We start from the raw sequence: 12,337 nt of genomic DNA, 5'->3' as shown, positions 1-12,337 counted from the left end.
ACGTGATAGCCAACACCTTGAATGAAGCCTTGTAACTGATAGGTAGCCAATGGAGTGACTGCAGAATAGGAGGAATATGAATATTCCTCCTCGCTCTTGATAATTACCGAGCTGCAGCATTCTGCACCAACTGGAGTCTCTAAGTGAACTTAGAGAGGATACCTATGCACAGTGCATTACAGTAGTCTAGTCTTGATGTTACCGTGGCTTAGATCCAGGTGGCCAGATTGGCCCTGTTAAGGTAGGGGACCATCTTCCAGCTAGACTTGAATTTGTAGAAGGATTTTTGCAGCTGCTTCAACTTGCTTTTCTAGCAGTAGTGCTGGATCCAGTATAACCCCTAGTCTACAAGGGTTGGACAAACTCCATCGAAAGTGGGGATTACAATGTCCTTCGATATCTCTGCCTTCCCAGCCAGCATCACTTCCATCTTATCTATGTTCCATTTGTTTGCTTTCAGCCATTTGACTGCTGCTGTCAGGCAGCAAACTCAAACCTCTACTGGTTTGTCCATCCTGAATTTATTGCCCATTAACTTCACTGGATGTCCTGAACTTTCTGTATTATAGGACACGGAGAAAATATTCTGTCTACTTTCTCCACCCCATAAATGTCTATCATGCCTTTAGTCTGTTATCTAATCTGAAAAGCCCCAGACTCAAACTTTCCTTGTCAGAAAGGTACTCCAAAATCACCTTAGTTGCCCTCCTCTGCTCTTTTTCCAGTACCACAATGTCTTTTTTTTGAGATACAGCAAACAGCACAGTATCCCAAACAAGGCCATACCATAGATCTATACAGGGATATTACAATATTGACAATTTTATTTTCACTCCCTTTCCTAATAATCTCCAGCATGGAGTTTGCCTTTTCATCACTGCTGAACACTGAGATTGTTTGAGTTGTCCAATATATAAACCTCAATACACCAAACTGAGCCAGTTTGGTGTAGTGGTTAAGAGTGCGAGACTCTAATCTGGAGAGCCGGGTTTGATTCCCCACTGCTCCACTTGAAGCCAACTGGGTGACCTTGGGCTAGTCACAGTTCTCTGGAGCTCTCTCGGCCCCACCCACCTCACAGAGTGTTTTGTTGTGGGGATAATAATGGCATACTTTGTAAACCACTCTGAGTAGGTGTTAAATCATCCTGAAGGGTGGTATATAAATCGAATGTTATTACTATCATCATCATCATCCTGGAATCAACCTCCACTATGCTGCTCAAACCAAATCCAGCTAATTTATGAAAAAATTTAAAAGTACTGGTCCCAATATTGATTTTTGTGGGGACCCTCTGAGACTTCTGTTAGGCAAACTCTATTTATTACTACTCTGCTTCCTGTTCTTAACCAGTTTTTAATCCACAAGAGGACCTGTCTCCTCATGCCATGATTTTCTCAGGAGTTTTTGATGAGCAACCTTGTCAAAAGCCTTTTGGAAGTCCAAATATATAATGCCTAATGGATCACCAGTATCTACATGCTTAACCTTTTCAAAGAACTCCAAAGGTTTGGTGAGACCGGTCTTCTTCCTTCAGAAGGCTTTGTTGCTAATAATCCTAATGTTAATAACATTCTACTTATTATTAATGTGCTTAATAATCCTAATGTTAATAACAGTCTACTAATTTACCCTGAATAAGTGTTAGGCTGACTGTAATTTCCTGTTCCCCTCTGGATATGTCTGTCAACTTCCAGGTGGTGGCTGGAGATCTCCCAGAATTATACCATACCTCCAGGCTACAGAGATCAAGTCCTGTGCAGAAAATGGCTGCTTCAGAAGGCAGGCTCTAGGGGTAGGGCATTATACCCTGGCTGAGGCCTCTCCCCTCTCCAGGAATATCCCAACCCTGACCTGGCAACTCCTAGATTCCTTTTTATATACTGGCTAGAAAATCATTTCACATTTGAGCTCCTTAAGAATCCTCAGGAATCTATTATCTGGACCTGGAGACTAATTTGTTTTTAATTTGACTAGCAGTCCTAGAATTTCATCACTCGTCACCTCAACTGGATTTGTTTGTCCTGACACCTTTCCCCAAACCAAGTCTGGCATTGGTGCAACACATTTTCTGCAGTGAAAACAGATGAAAAAAAATTCATTCTGTTCTTTGTAAGCAGGACCCATAGCCAAGAAGAACCCTGCTAGGCATTCCCTACCCCTGCCACACACCCCTGGAGCACTGATTTGTCCACTAATAATTTTTTTACATTTTTAAAAAAAATTGTGGTGTGACAATTTCCATTTAAAGAACAGAGGCAGAGTTATTGTAAGAAAATATCTGGTTTAAAAAAATTCAAAGTAACTGCTCCAAACTTCATCCACCAGACCCATTCAGATTTGCTCATCCAAGATTCCTCCTAGTTCACGGTGAGATTTTGAAGACTGTCATGTTTTGAAAGAGATCTCTCTTGAGATACTTTGACTGTGAGCAAGGTGGAATGCATTACGGAGGGAAAGGGTGATTGTTTTTAACAGATTTTGTTTTTATTTAGGAAAGGTGCTTATTAGAATTGCACAGCAGCTGCTTTATAAATAAAAAATCTGAATTCATAAAAGGGAAAAAAACCAAACCTTGTTCTTTTTCACATAGGATGTTTTTTATATTGATAATTTGCAGGCATGACATATTTATTTATTTAATGCATATGCTACCTCTCCAGAGACTTGCTTAAGGCAGCTCTCAAGTAAAAACAACACCATAAAACCAACAGCATAAATTATCAATATTAAAAGCAAGCTATCAAAAACAAGCCAGGGGCATAAAAACCTCAAAAAGCAATCACTAAATGACCTTAAAAATGCATAAAACAGATCATGGGGTAGAAACAGCCAAAAAGGTTTTTAAAATCCTAGTTAAAAGACCGGGTAAAAAGGAATGTTTTGGCTTGGCACTTAAAAAGTAAGGTAGGTGCTTGGTGAGCCCCAAAGTGAAGGGTGTTCTGAAGGTGAGTTGCCACCACTGAAAAGACCCTGCTTCTGCTTGATACACACCAGAGAGCAGGGCTTGGGAGCCAGGTCTGAGCTGGCAGTTTGGAAAGTAAGGGATTAAAATCACTAAACTAATCAAATGCAGTTCTAAATACAATTGTCTTCAGCTGCCTCCTAAAGATCAAACATGAGGGGACTAGGCGCAGCATCCTGGAGAGGTTGTTCCATAATCGGGGCTGCCACCAAAAAGGCCCTCTCTCATGTATCCATCAGACCACCTTCTTTGGTCAGTGGGGTGGTCAGGAAAGTCTTTCCCAGTGATCTTAACTCCTCAGCAGGAACATATGAGTGAAATACATATGGGAGACCAACACCTTGAATTGGGCTCGGGGGCAGATTGGTAGCCAGTGTCATTGCCGTAAAATCAGGGTCACATGCTCCTGGTAGCATTCTGCACTGGCTGCAGCTGCTGAACAATCTTCAAGGGTGGCCTCAAGTAGGACACTGCAATAGTCCAGTAACTAAGGCATGGATCACTGTGGCTAGATCTGATTTTACCAGGAATAGGTGCAACTAGCACACCAGCCGAAGCTGGGCAAAAGCACTCCAAATCACCCAAGCCTCCTGACTCTAAGGTGACTGCTGTGTCCAGCAATGCTCCCAAATTGCGAAGCTGACTTTTCAAAGGGAGTACAACCCCATCCAAGACTGGAGAGATCTTAAGTCCATGATCCATCTTTCTGCTAACCCAGAGAACCTCTGTATTGTCAGGGTTAAGTTTCAGCTTGTTCACCTTCATCCAGCCCGTTACTGACTCCAAACACCAATTCAGAATATCAGTAGCAACCTCGGAATTAGATGGGAAAGAGGCAGAGCTAGGTATCGTCCACATATCAGTGACACAGTAGCCCAAAATTCCTGATGACTTCTCTCAGTAGTCTCATATAGATACTAAATAGAATGTGGGGGAATCAAACCTCGTGGAACCCCACCGGCTAACAACCATGCGGCAGAACAAGAATCCCCCAATACTATGGGATGGAAGCAGCAGAGAGAAGGAATTGTGCAGGGTGAGAAAGAGGAGAAGGTCAGAAGAGGGACAAAAACGAGTTTGGAGAGAGAACAGGAAGAAAGAACTGTGTGGCTGATGTCTGCAGAAACAAAGAGTTGCTTTTCGATTTTAATTAGTCAACCAGATTTGGGCACCTTATTTTATTTCATTTATGTTATTTATATTCCGCCTTTCTCACTGAGACTCAAGGCGGATTACATAGTGTGAGATTAATACAATTAGTGGCAAGGACAAGGGCAGGCATCTCCATAGAGTGTCAAGAACATTTCTATAAACAATGTCTTAGGGTAAATTAATACAGTTTCAAGAACATTTCCATCAACAATGTCATGGGGTAAAAGAATATAAGTTTACAAAGATATAGTGTTAGCAAGGATCCAGTATGGGGTTGAGGGATTGTTGAAACAGAACATAATCAATTCTAGGACTTACATTGAACAACATAAAGCACAGGTAGAATATAGGAGTACATATTTAAAGCAACAGATAATATGTAAGGCAACATAATGGTGAAATCTGGTTTCTAACCCATTAGCAAAACATTTGGGATCCCTTTCCTACAATACCACCCTCAGCTGAGAAAAAAGGCCTTTATGTGTAAATGTCATACATTTATAACCTTGTAAAAAACCAAGAGGCACTTGGGCAAGCCTCATCTTGCATTTTCCAAATGATGTTACAGGTGGAGTCTCTGTGGCTTTATAGCACCGCCTTGCAAACTGAGCTCATTCAAGTTACTGGTCCCTAATGCCTATTTCCTAACCTACTACCCACACAGTCATTTGCAGGCCAACAAGGGAGGAGAGGAGAATCCAACTTCTGCAAAGCTTTCTTGCTTCTTTGCCTGGAGACGCTCCTCTTGATGGCCCTGTGCTATTACTAGCCCACTGTAACAGCTTCAAGACCGGGCTGAAACTCACAGGAGAAGCTTTTATTGCAAAGAGGTGCAGTATAGTATTAGAAAAACTCTTTTTACCTGTGGATTACCTGCTAGTGGGATTTTTTTCATGCTTCCAGTAACTGAAGCAGGCTTTTTTTCAGAAGGAAAACTGAAGGTACACTTTGTTCTCTTTCTCAGACACACACACACACATTTTTTTTTAAGAAACTGTTCCTATGTCACCATGCAAAAGCTGCAAAAGTCACCATGCGAGGTATGCCTCCTGAACAGAAGGATGGCCTTTGCAGTGACTGATGACGATGCACAATGGGCAGGCTCCTATGTGAACAGGTAAAATATGTTGCGTCTCTGCATCAGGGGTGAACAAGCTACTTTTGGGGTTCATAGGAACCTTTAATTCTAGCGGCTTGATTTCTAGCAAACGTCTCCTTGTTCCTGCCGTCTCCTTCCTGTTTCTCTCCTCGCATCCTTTAAAGTGATCTATCATGAAGACAGCATTTTATAATTAGCCCAGGCCCTCATTAAAATGCTACTGGGAACGCAAACAAGGTATTATGACCATTTTGGGGCATGTCATTACCGATCCAATCTCACCTACATCTTTGCCAGATGAGATCTCATGGCTGTGATATTCCCGTCGCTGTTTTCAGAAGTGGCAAAGCTGGTTTGTCATCCTCCTCTGAGGGAAGCAGTTGCTATTGTGTTGTTGTCTTGCCAAACCAACTGGAATGAGATTCTCCGACCCACCCTGGCCCATGAGGCTTGTGATGGAAGGCCTCTCTTCTCAGCCGCAGCCAAAATGAAGCCAAAGACATTATTGATGGTTGTTGGGGGTTTTCCGGGCTGTATTGCCGTGGTCTTGGCATTGTAGTTCCTGACGTTTCGCCAGCAGCTGTGGCTGGCATCTTCAGAGGTGTAGCACCAACGTCAGGAACTACAATGCCAAGACCACGTCAGGAACTACAATGCCAAGACCACGGCAATACAGCCCGGAAAACCCCCAACAACCATCGTTCTCCGGCCGTGAAAGCCTTCGACAATACATCGAACACCTCTACGGGGAGGAAACATTCCAAACTCTGTCTTTTGGTGCTACACCTCTGAAGATGCCAGCCACAGCTGCTGGCGAAACGTCAGGAACTACAATGCCAAGACCACGGCAATACAGCCCGGAAAACCCCCAACAACCATCGTTCTCCGGCCGTGAAAGCCTTCGACAATACATCAAAGACATTATTACTTCTGCAGCAACGCCGTTTGGGCTCCAACGCTCCCATTCTGATTTTTTATCTTGTATCAATTGAAGCCACCACAAGTCTTTCTTTTTGTGGTGTTAGGCTAAATTTTTCTCCACTGACATTTTACAATTGTTGATACTATATTTTTGCATCCATGACATAAAAGGTTCAGATGAACCAGGAAACCTGCAACGAAAATTAGCCAAATGACAAAGTTCACAACAGCAACATCTGAAAACAGAAAACAATTCAAAAGAAACCGTTTTAACGAAACCTAAAAATGCATCTCTGCATAAGCTCACAGTCTTCTTACGTTAGCTTTGCCTTTCCCTCCCTTAAGCTCCTTGGAGCAGAGAGTGGTCTTTTCTTGCGTGTTGTGGCATTCTTGAAGCACGCTTATTGTAGTCTGCCAAAGGGCAGCTTTTCTCTGAAAGCGTGCTTCGCTCATTAAAACTGAAAGCATGCTTCTTAGACCTGAAAAAAGTTTGTGTGTGAAAAGTAAGAATGGTTTATTTGTAATAGTTATAAGCTCGTCAAACAAATAGGACCCAATGAACGATTGTGGTGTAAGAGGATGGTACAACTTAGCATGGTTTGTTGAATGGATGCTCCTTCATTTTCTTTCATCGATGGACAAAGTGCTGGATTTTAGTTTGGAAAACCGCAAGAAACAAGGGAGGGAAATGTTGCAGAAAGCACCCCTCTCTCTGAAGCAGAATAACACTTTTGTATTGAGATCGTTGCAGCATATGAGAGGGAAAATAGTGTCAGGGGTGCACTCTATCCATGTCCCCCCCCCCACCAGCCCCAGAATGCTTTACACTAAAAGGCGCCTGCCCCCTTCATACTTTACTCCTTGAGGGAGTTAATATGGTTTGGAGGAAGTGCTTGCCCATTGAACCCAATAAAATCCCCCTAGGATCCTTTAAGCTGCAAAAGACTTAGAACTACTAAGAGTATTAAAGGTTCAAGGGCTGAGGCGGCGATTAAGTTTGGGGAATGTGTGCCATGAGGACTATGCAGTGTGGTGTAGTGGTTAGAACATCAGGCTGATTTCTAGGAGATCTGGGTTCAAATTTCTCCTCAATCACGCAACTCATTGACTGATCTTGGGCCAGTCAAACTCTCAGCTCAGGGCTTTTTTTCAGCTGGAACGTGGTGGGACGGAGTTCCAGAACCTCTTGAAAATGGTCACATGGCTGGTGGCCCCACCCCCGGATCACCAGACTGAGGGGAGTTGAGATTGCCCTCTGCGCTGTGGCTCCCCTCTGTCTGGAGATCAGGGGGCGGGGCCACCAGCCATGTGCAGCAGCGGCGCCAGGGTTTTTTGTGTTTGCAGCCGGCCGGCAGGCTGGGCACCCCCCATGCGCGCACGCACACACACACACACACACCAGCCTGCGTGATGATGTCACGTGTGGCAGGCGGCTGGGATGGTGCGTGGCTGGCCTCCAAGCTCTCCCTTTCGGTTGCCTGCGCCACCGCAGATGCCTACCAGGGCCTGGCGGGGGGCGTGTGCTGGCGGTGGTGGCGGCACGGGGCAGGAGGGATAGGAGGCTGCAGTTCTGTGGCACACACTCCCACCCCCTATGCCTCCTCCGGTGCTCCCTCCAGCACCCCGCGCCCTGAGGCCTCCACCTACCTGGCCTCAATGGGCGCGCCAGCCCTGGCCATGTGACCATTTTCTCTGAGAGCAACCCACTGAGTTCCGCCACCTCTTTTCCCAGAAAAATAGCCCCATCTCAGCCTAAACTACTTGCAGCAGTTGTGAGGATAAAAAGGAGCATAAAATTTCTGGACATTTCTCCACAGGGAATTTTTTTTCCTGGTTTTTCTGTGGTGAGTGGGAAAAGAATGTAAATTTTGGAGACCACCAAAATATATGTCCTACCAGCATGTTACCAAGTTCTGTCCTAGAAACAGAAACTAGGCTAGGAAGAGCACCAGAAATTAAGTTATCCCCTAAGCAGCATAGAGAAGAATCTCATGGAAATAAAAGCATTTTAAACAAACCTAGAACAAATCTTTCTGCAGTCTTCTCCTTTCATGCACGAGCTACCAATTGGAGCCCCCTTCTTTGTAACATTGAAACTCCCAACCTTTTCAATACTGAAGTTTCATGATACATTTCACAAGAGGGAAACTCACAAGATTTGAGAGGGGGTCCTGTTCTTTTCCCCTGCTCATCTTGCTGGGCTGCCCACTCACCTGGAGGGGGAATCTCTGTGGCGGCAGCACTCTGCTTATGTCCAACTTCCGTGCCACCTCTCACAATATCCGTGCAACCATAGACAATGTTCCTCTGTTGAGAGAGAGCTAGCCCCCCCTTTATTTGATCTCATATTTTTCTGCAAACCTGGGGGAGGGAAGGATCCGCCTAAGTTTGTAGAAAAAAATCCCTTCTCTACTTGGCTCCAATCCACAGATTTAAGTATCCACAAATGGAGCCACATTAAGAACTAGATATAATGATGAAGATGATGACGATTGTATATTAATTGTGGACATTCATGAGTAAACAACGTATACATTTAAAAATATGCTGTATACACATTAAATAGGATAATGGAAGTTTATAAAAAGTCAGGACTGAGTTTTAATTGAGTAATTGTTATATTAACAAACTTGTAATGAATTTTTATAATTTTTTGTTGAGGGTGAGTTGTTTCGAACTGGTATAAAACATAACATGACATTGTATTGTACTGTAAATTGCATTTTTCTGAAATAAATATCTTTAAAATATGCTGTATATATATTATATACAATCATTATTATTATCTAATGCTGTAGATTTTCAAGATGGGTAGCCATGTTAGTCTGTCTGTAGCAGTAGAAAAGAGCAAGAGTCCAGTAGCACCTTTAAGACTAACAAAATTTGTGGTAGGGTATGAGTGTTAGTGAGCCGCAGTTCACTTCTTCAGATACAACTAGAATGTGAGTCCATCTGTCTTAATATCTTGGAGAGTGGAGTGATTACAGAAGCTGAATGATAAATGACAAAGGCAGAGAGAAGGTGACACACAGGCACCTTCCCAAGCCTGTCAGCAAGGCAGAAAAATGTCAGGCATGATTGAATAGGGTGGGGTATGCAGAAGGGTAGTGGGTGTGGAGAAATTAGCATGGGTAATGAGACAGGAAGCCTAGGTCTCAGTTCAGTCCAGGTGGATGCATTGTCTTGAGCTTCGTTATCAGTTGCAATTCAGCAGTCTGTTGTTTTACATTAAAATCTTCATGCTACACATTCTCACCCTGACCTGGATAGCCCAGGTGAGCCTGATCCTGTCAGATCTCAGAAGCTAAGCAGGGTTGGCCTTGGTTAGTACTTGGATGGGAGACCTCCAACGAAGACCAGGGTTGCAGAGGCAGGCAACAGCAAACCACCTCTGTTGGTATCTTGCCTTGAAAACCCCACCAGAGGTTGCCATAAGTCAACTATGACTTGAGGGCACTCTCCATCACCACACACATTCTAAATGGAGGACAGAAGAACAGTCAGCTGTGCTGCGTTGCCATTGGGGGGAAAGGTGAGGTATAAATGAAGTAAATAAGCAGAGTGACTAAGCCCTAGTCTTAATTTTTTTTTTAGCCGTTTCAGAAGAGAAAATATTTCACAGGGTTTCCCCGCCAGGGCTCCCCAAGATTTCCAGTTTTTCTATTAGAAAAATGGAAGAAAGCCCCCCCCACACACACACCTTGGCAATTCTCCTCCACCCTGAGCTCCAGTAGGAAGAGCAGGATAAAAATATGATTGATAGAGGAGACCTTCATGAAACTCTGGCTTCATGGTAAGGCAGCATGCATACACAAGCATTCATGTCTCCTCCTCTTCTTTACTAGTTTGCAAAGCATATCCTTTCCCTGCACATCTTGAGAATCACCCAAGGTGCTGCTGCAGCTCCTCTCTGAGGGTGGCCCCATTTCTCTGCCTTGCTGACAGGCTTGGGAAGGTGCCTGTGTGTCACCTTCTCTCTGCCTTTGTCATTCACCGGCCATCATCATTCGGCTTCTGCAATCACTCGACTCTCCAAGATATAAGGATAGGTGGACTTACATTCTATTTTTTTTTGAAATTATATTTTATTGTAAATATAACTATGTAAACAGGGTATAAAGTACAACAACGAACATTCAATAAAACTTGTGAACTTTTTCAGTGTGAAATTAACCATACATAAACATTAGTCTCTGTTAACAATTGACGACCAATCAGCACCAGTCCAACTGTTGTCGGTGTCTTGATCCAACTACATAAAAACAATAACCAAAAAAAAAAAACCAAAAGGGGAAACAGAATTGTCACATCTCCCAATTCTGATATCTAGGTATCGTTATAGTAAGAATTAAGTATATAACAATTAAAGATAGGCCATGGAAAAGTAGAGGTCTTGTTTCACCTTATGATTTGTCCATTTTTTCTCTTTAGTCAAGTATTCCAAAAGTGGAAGCCACTGTTCTAGGAAATAAGATTTGTAATTTGGATTTTCCCTCTGTGCTATTTGTTCAGTAATTTTCTGCACGATGAAATGATCCCATATTCGGGCTTTCCAGCTCTCAACTGAAGGGGCAGATCTCTGTTTCCATTGTGCAGCAATTGACAATTTGGCGAGTGCCAAGAACTCACATTCTAGATGTATCTGAAAGCTCATACCTTACCACAAATTTTGTTAGTGTTATAGGTCCTACTGGACTCTTGCTCTTCCCTTCTCTCTGTGTCAGAATAAATAAAACAACAGAACAAAGTTAACTGTGGATTAACAAGAGCGCCCACCACTGCCTTGAGGTTAATCAGTACACTGCTAGAGGACACCTGGCACATCCCTGGCCACGTGATGAGGGATTTATGGCTTTCTGGGAACTCATCTTGAGGACCAAAGGGTGAATCAGGTTTGCTTTGAGACCTGCTAGCAATCTGCACAGGTCAGCCAGTTGCATTTTGAAACTGGACCAGAAAGTTCCAAGCTGGCTCTGACATCATCACCCAGAGACAGGCTGGTCTTTCTTTTCGGGATGTGTCAGTGAAGGGACACAAACATCCCTCTGCCTATCTGGTACAAAGGAAACCTTCTTCCCTCTCCTCCCCCCCTCACATTCTGACACATCCCTGACCTTCCCTGCTCCAGCTCAGCCACCCAAAGATCACCTGCTCCCACAGGTGACTCCATGCCTTCTCCCTTACTGCCCGCCACAGCTTCCCCAACACCTGTCTGCTGCTTCTCTTATTTCAGATGCTTCGTCCTAGGGGTCATTTCGCAGAAAAAGAGCTGGAGGGACTCATTCGCATAACTCATTAGCATATGCCACGCCTCTTGCCATCACCGGAAGTGTGTCATTAGTGTAACTGATTTGCATATGCCACACCCCCTGACATCACCTATTCTGGCTGTTTTGGACCCAATCCTGGCTATTTAGGGCCGAAATTGGGCCCAAAATGGCAAAAAAGGGGCCCAAAATGGCCAGGATCCACCACTGATGAGCAGGAGAGTGATCCACCACCCATCAGAGGCCCGATCTGAGCCATTTTGGCCCCAATCTAGGCTGAAACGGGCCCAAAATGGCCGAGAGTCAGGTAGGAAGGCCACCTGACTTGTGACCTCTTCGGGGAACTGCCGGAGCTGCGTTCCTGTGCGTTCCTCCTCGAAATAGTCTTTGGCTTAGCTCTGCCCTGCAGGCTCCTTGAATTTTTTTTTCAATTGCTGAACATGGCAGTCTGTGCGTGTGTGTGCCATTTTATGTTTCCTCACGCCGAATCTTTTCCTGTTAAAATTTTGCAGTGTTCGTTTTTGTGTTAGCGGCATTAAAAAATGGCATAAAGGAAGCAAACAAATTCAGAATGCCTGACAGCAAAAACGTGTGAAAGAAAAAGGCACATGACGACAACACTGGAAAACAAACGAAAGAGCAGATGGGTACATTCCTAGAGGCTCCCCCCCCCAGTCAAAAGTCCTGTACCTGCACTTACGTACATACAAACATATAAAACTGCCTCAGACCAACACATGGAACTGCTTCAGACCAACAGGGCCGCTAGTCCTTTCTTGTCTGCTTATGGGGTCAGAATGCACAAGTGTTTGCCAAAGACCCCTGCCAGCCCCCCTAGTTTTGGAATAAGCTGCTGCTGCCACCCAGCCCTTGGCAGTGTACCACTTGGGGCCCTCTCTGGGGCGGAAAGGATAAGATGGGTTGTCTGTTTGC

The sequence above is a fragment of the Eublepharis macularius genome, chromosome 17 (genome assembly GCF_028583425.1).
Source record: "Eublepharis macularius isolate TG4126 chromosome 17, MPM_Emac_v1.0, whole genome shotgun sequence".
NCBI lineage: Eukaryota > Metazoa > Chordata > Lepidosauria > Squamata > Eublepharidae > Eublepharis > Eublepharis macularius.
This window is presented reverse-complemented; position numbering follows the sequence as displayed.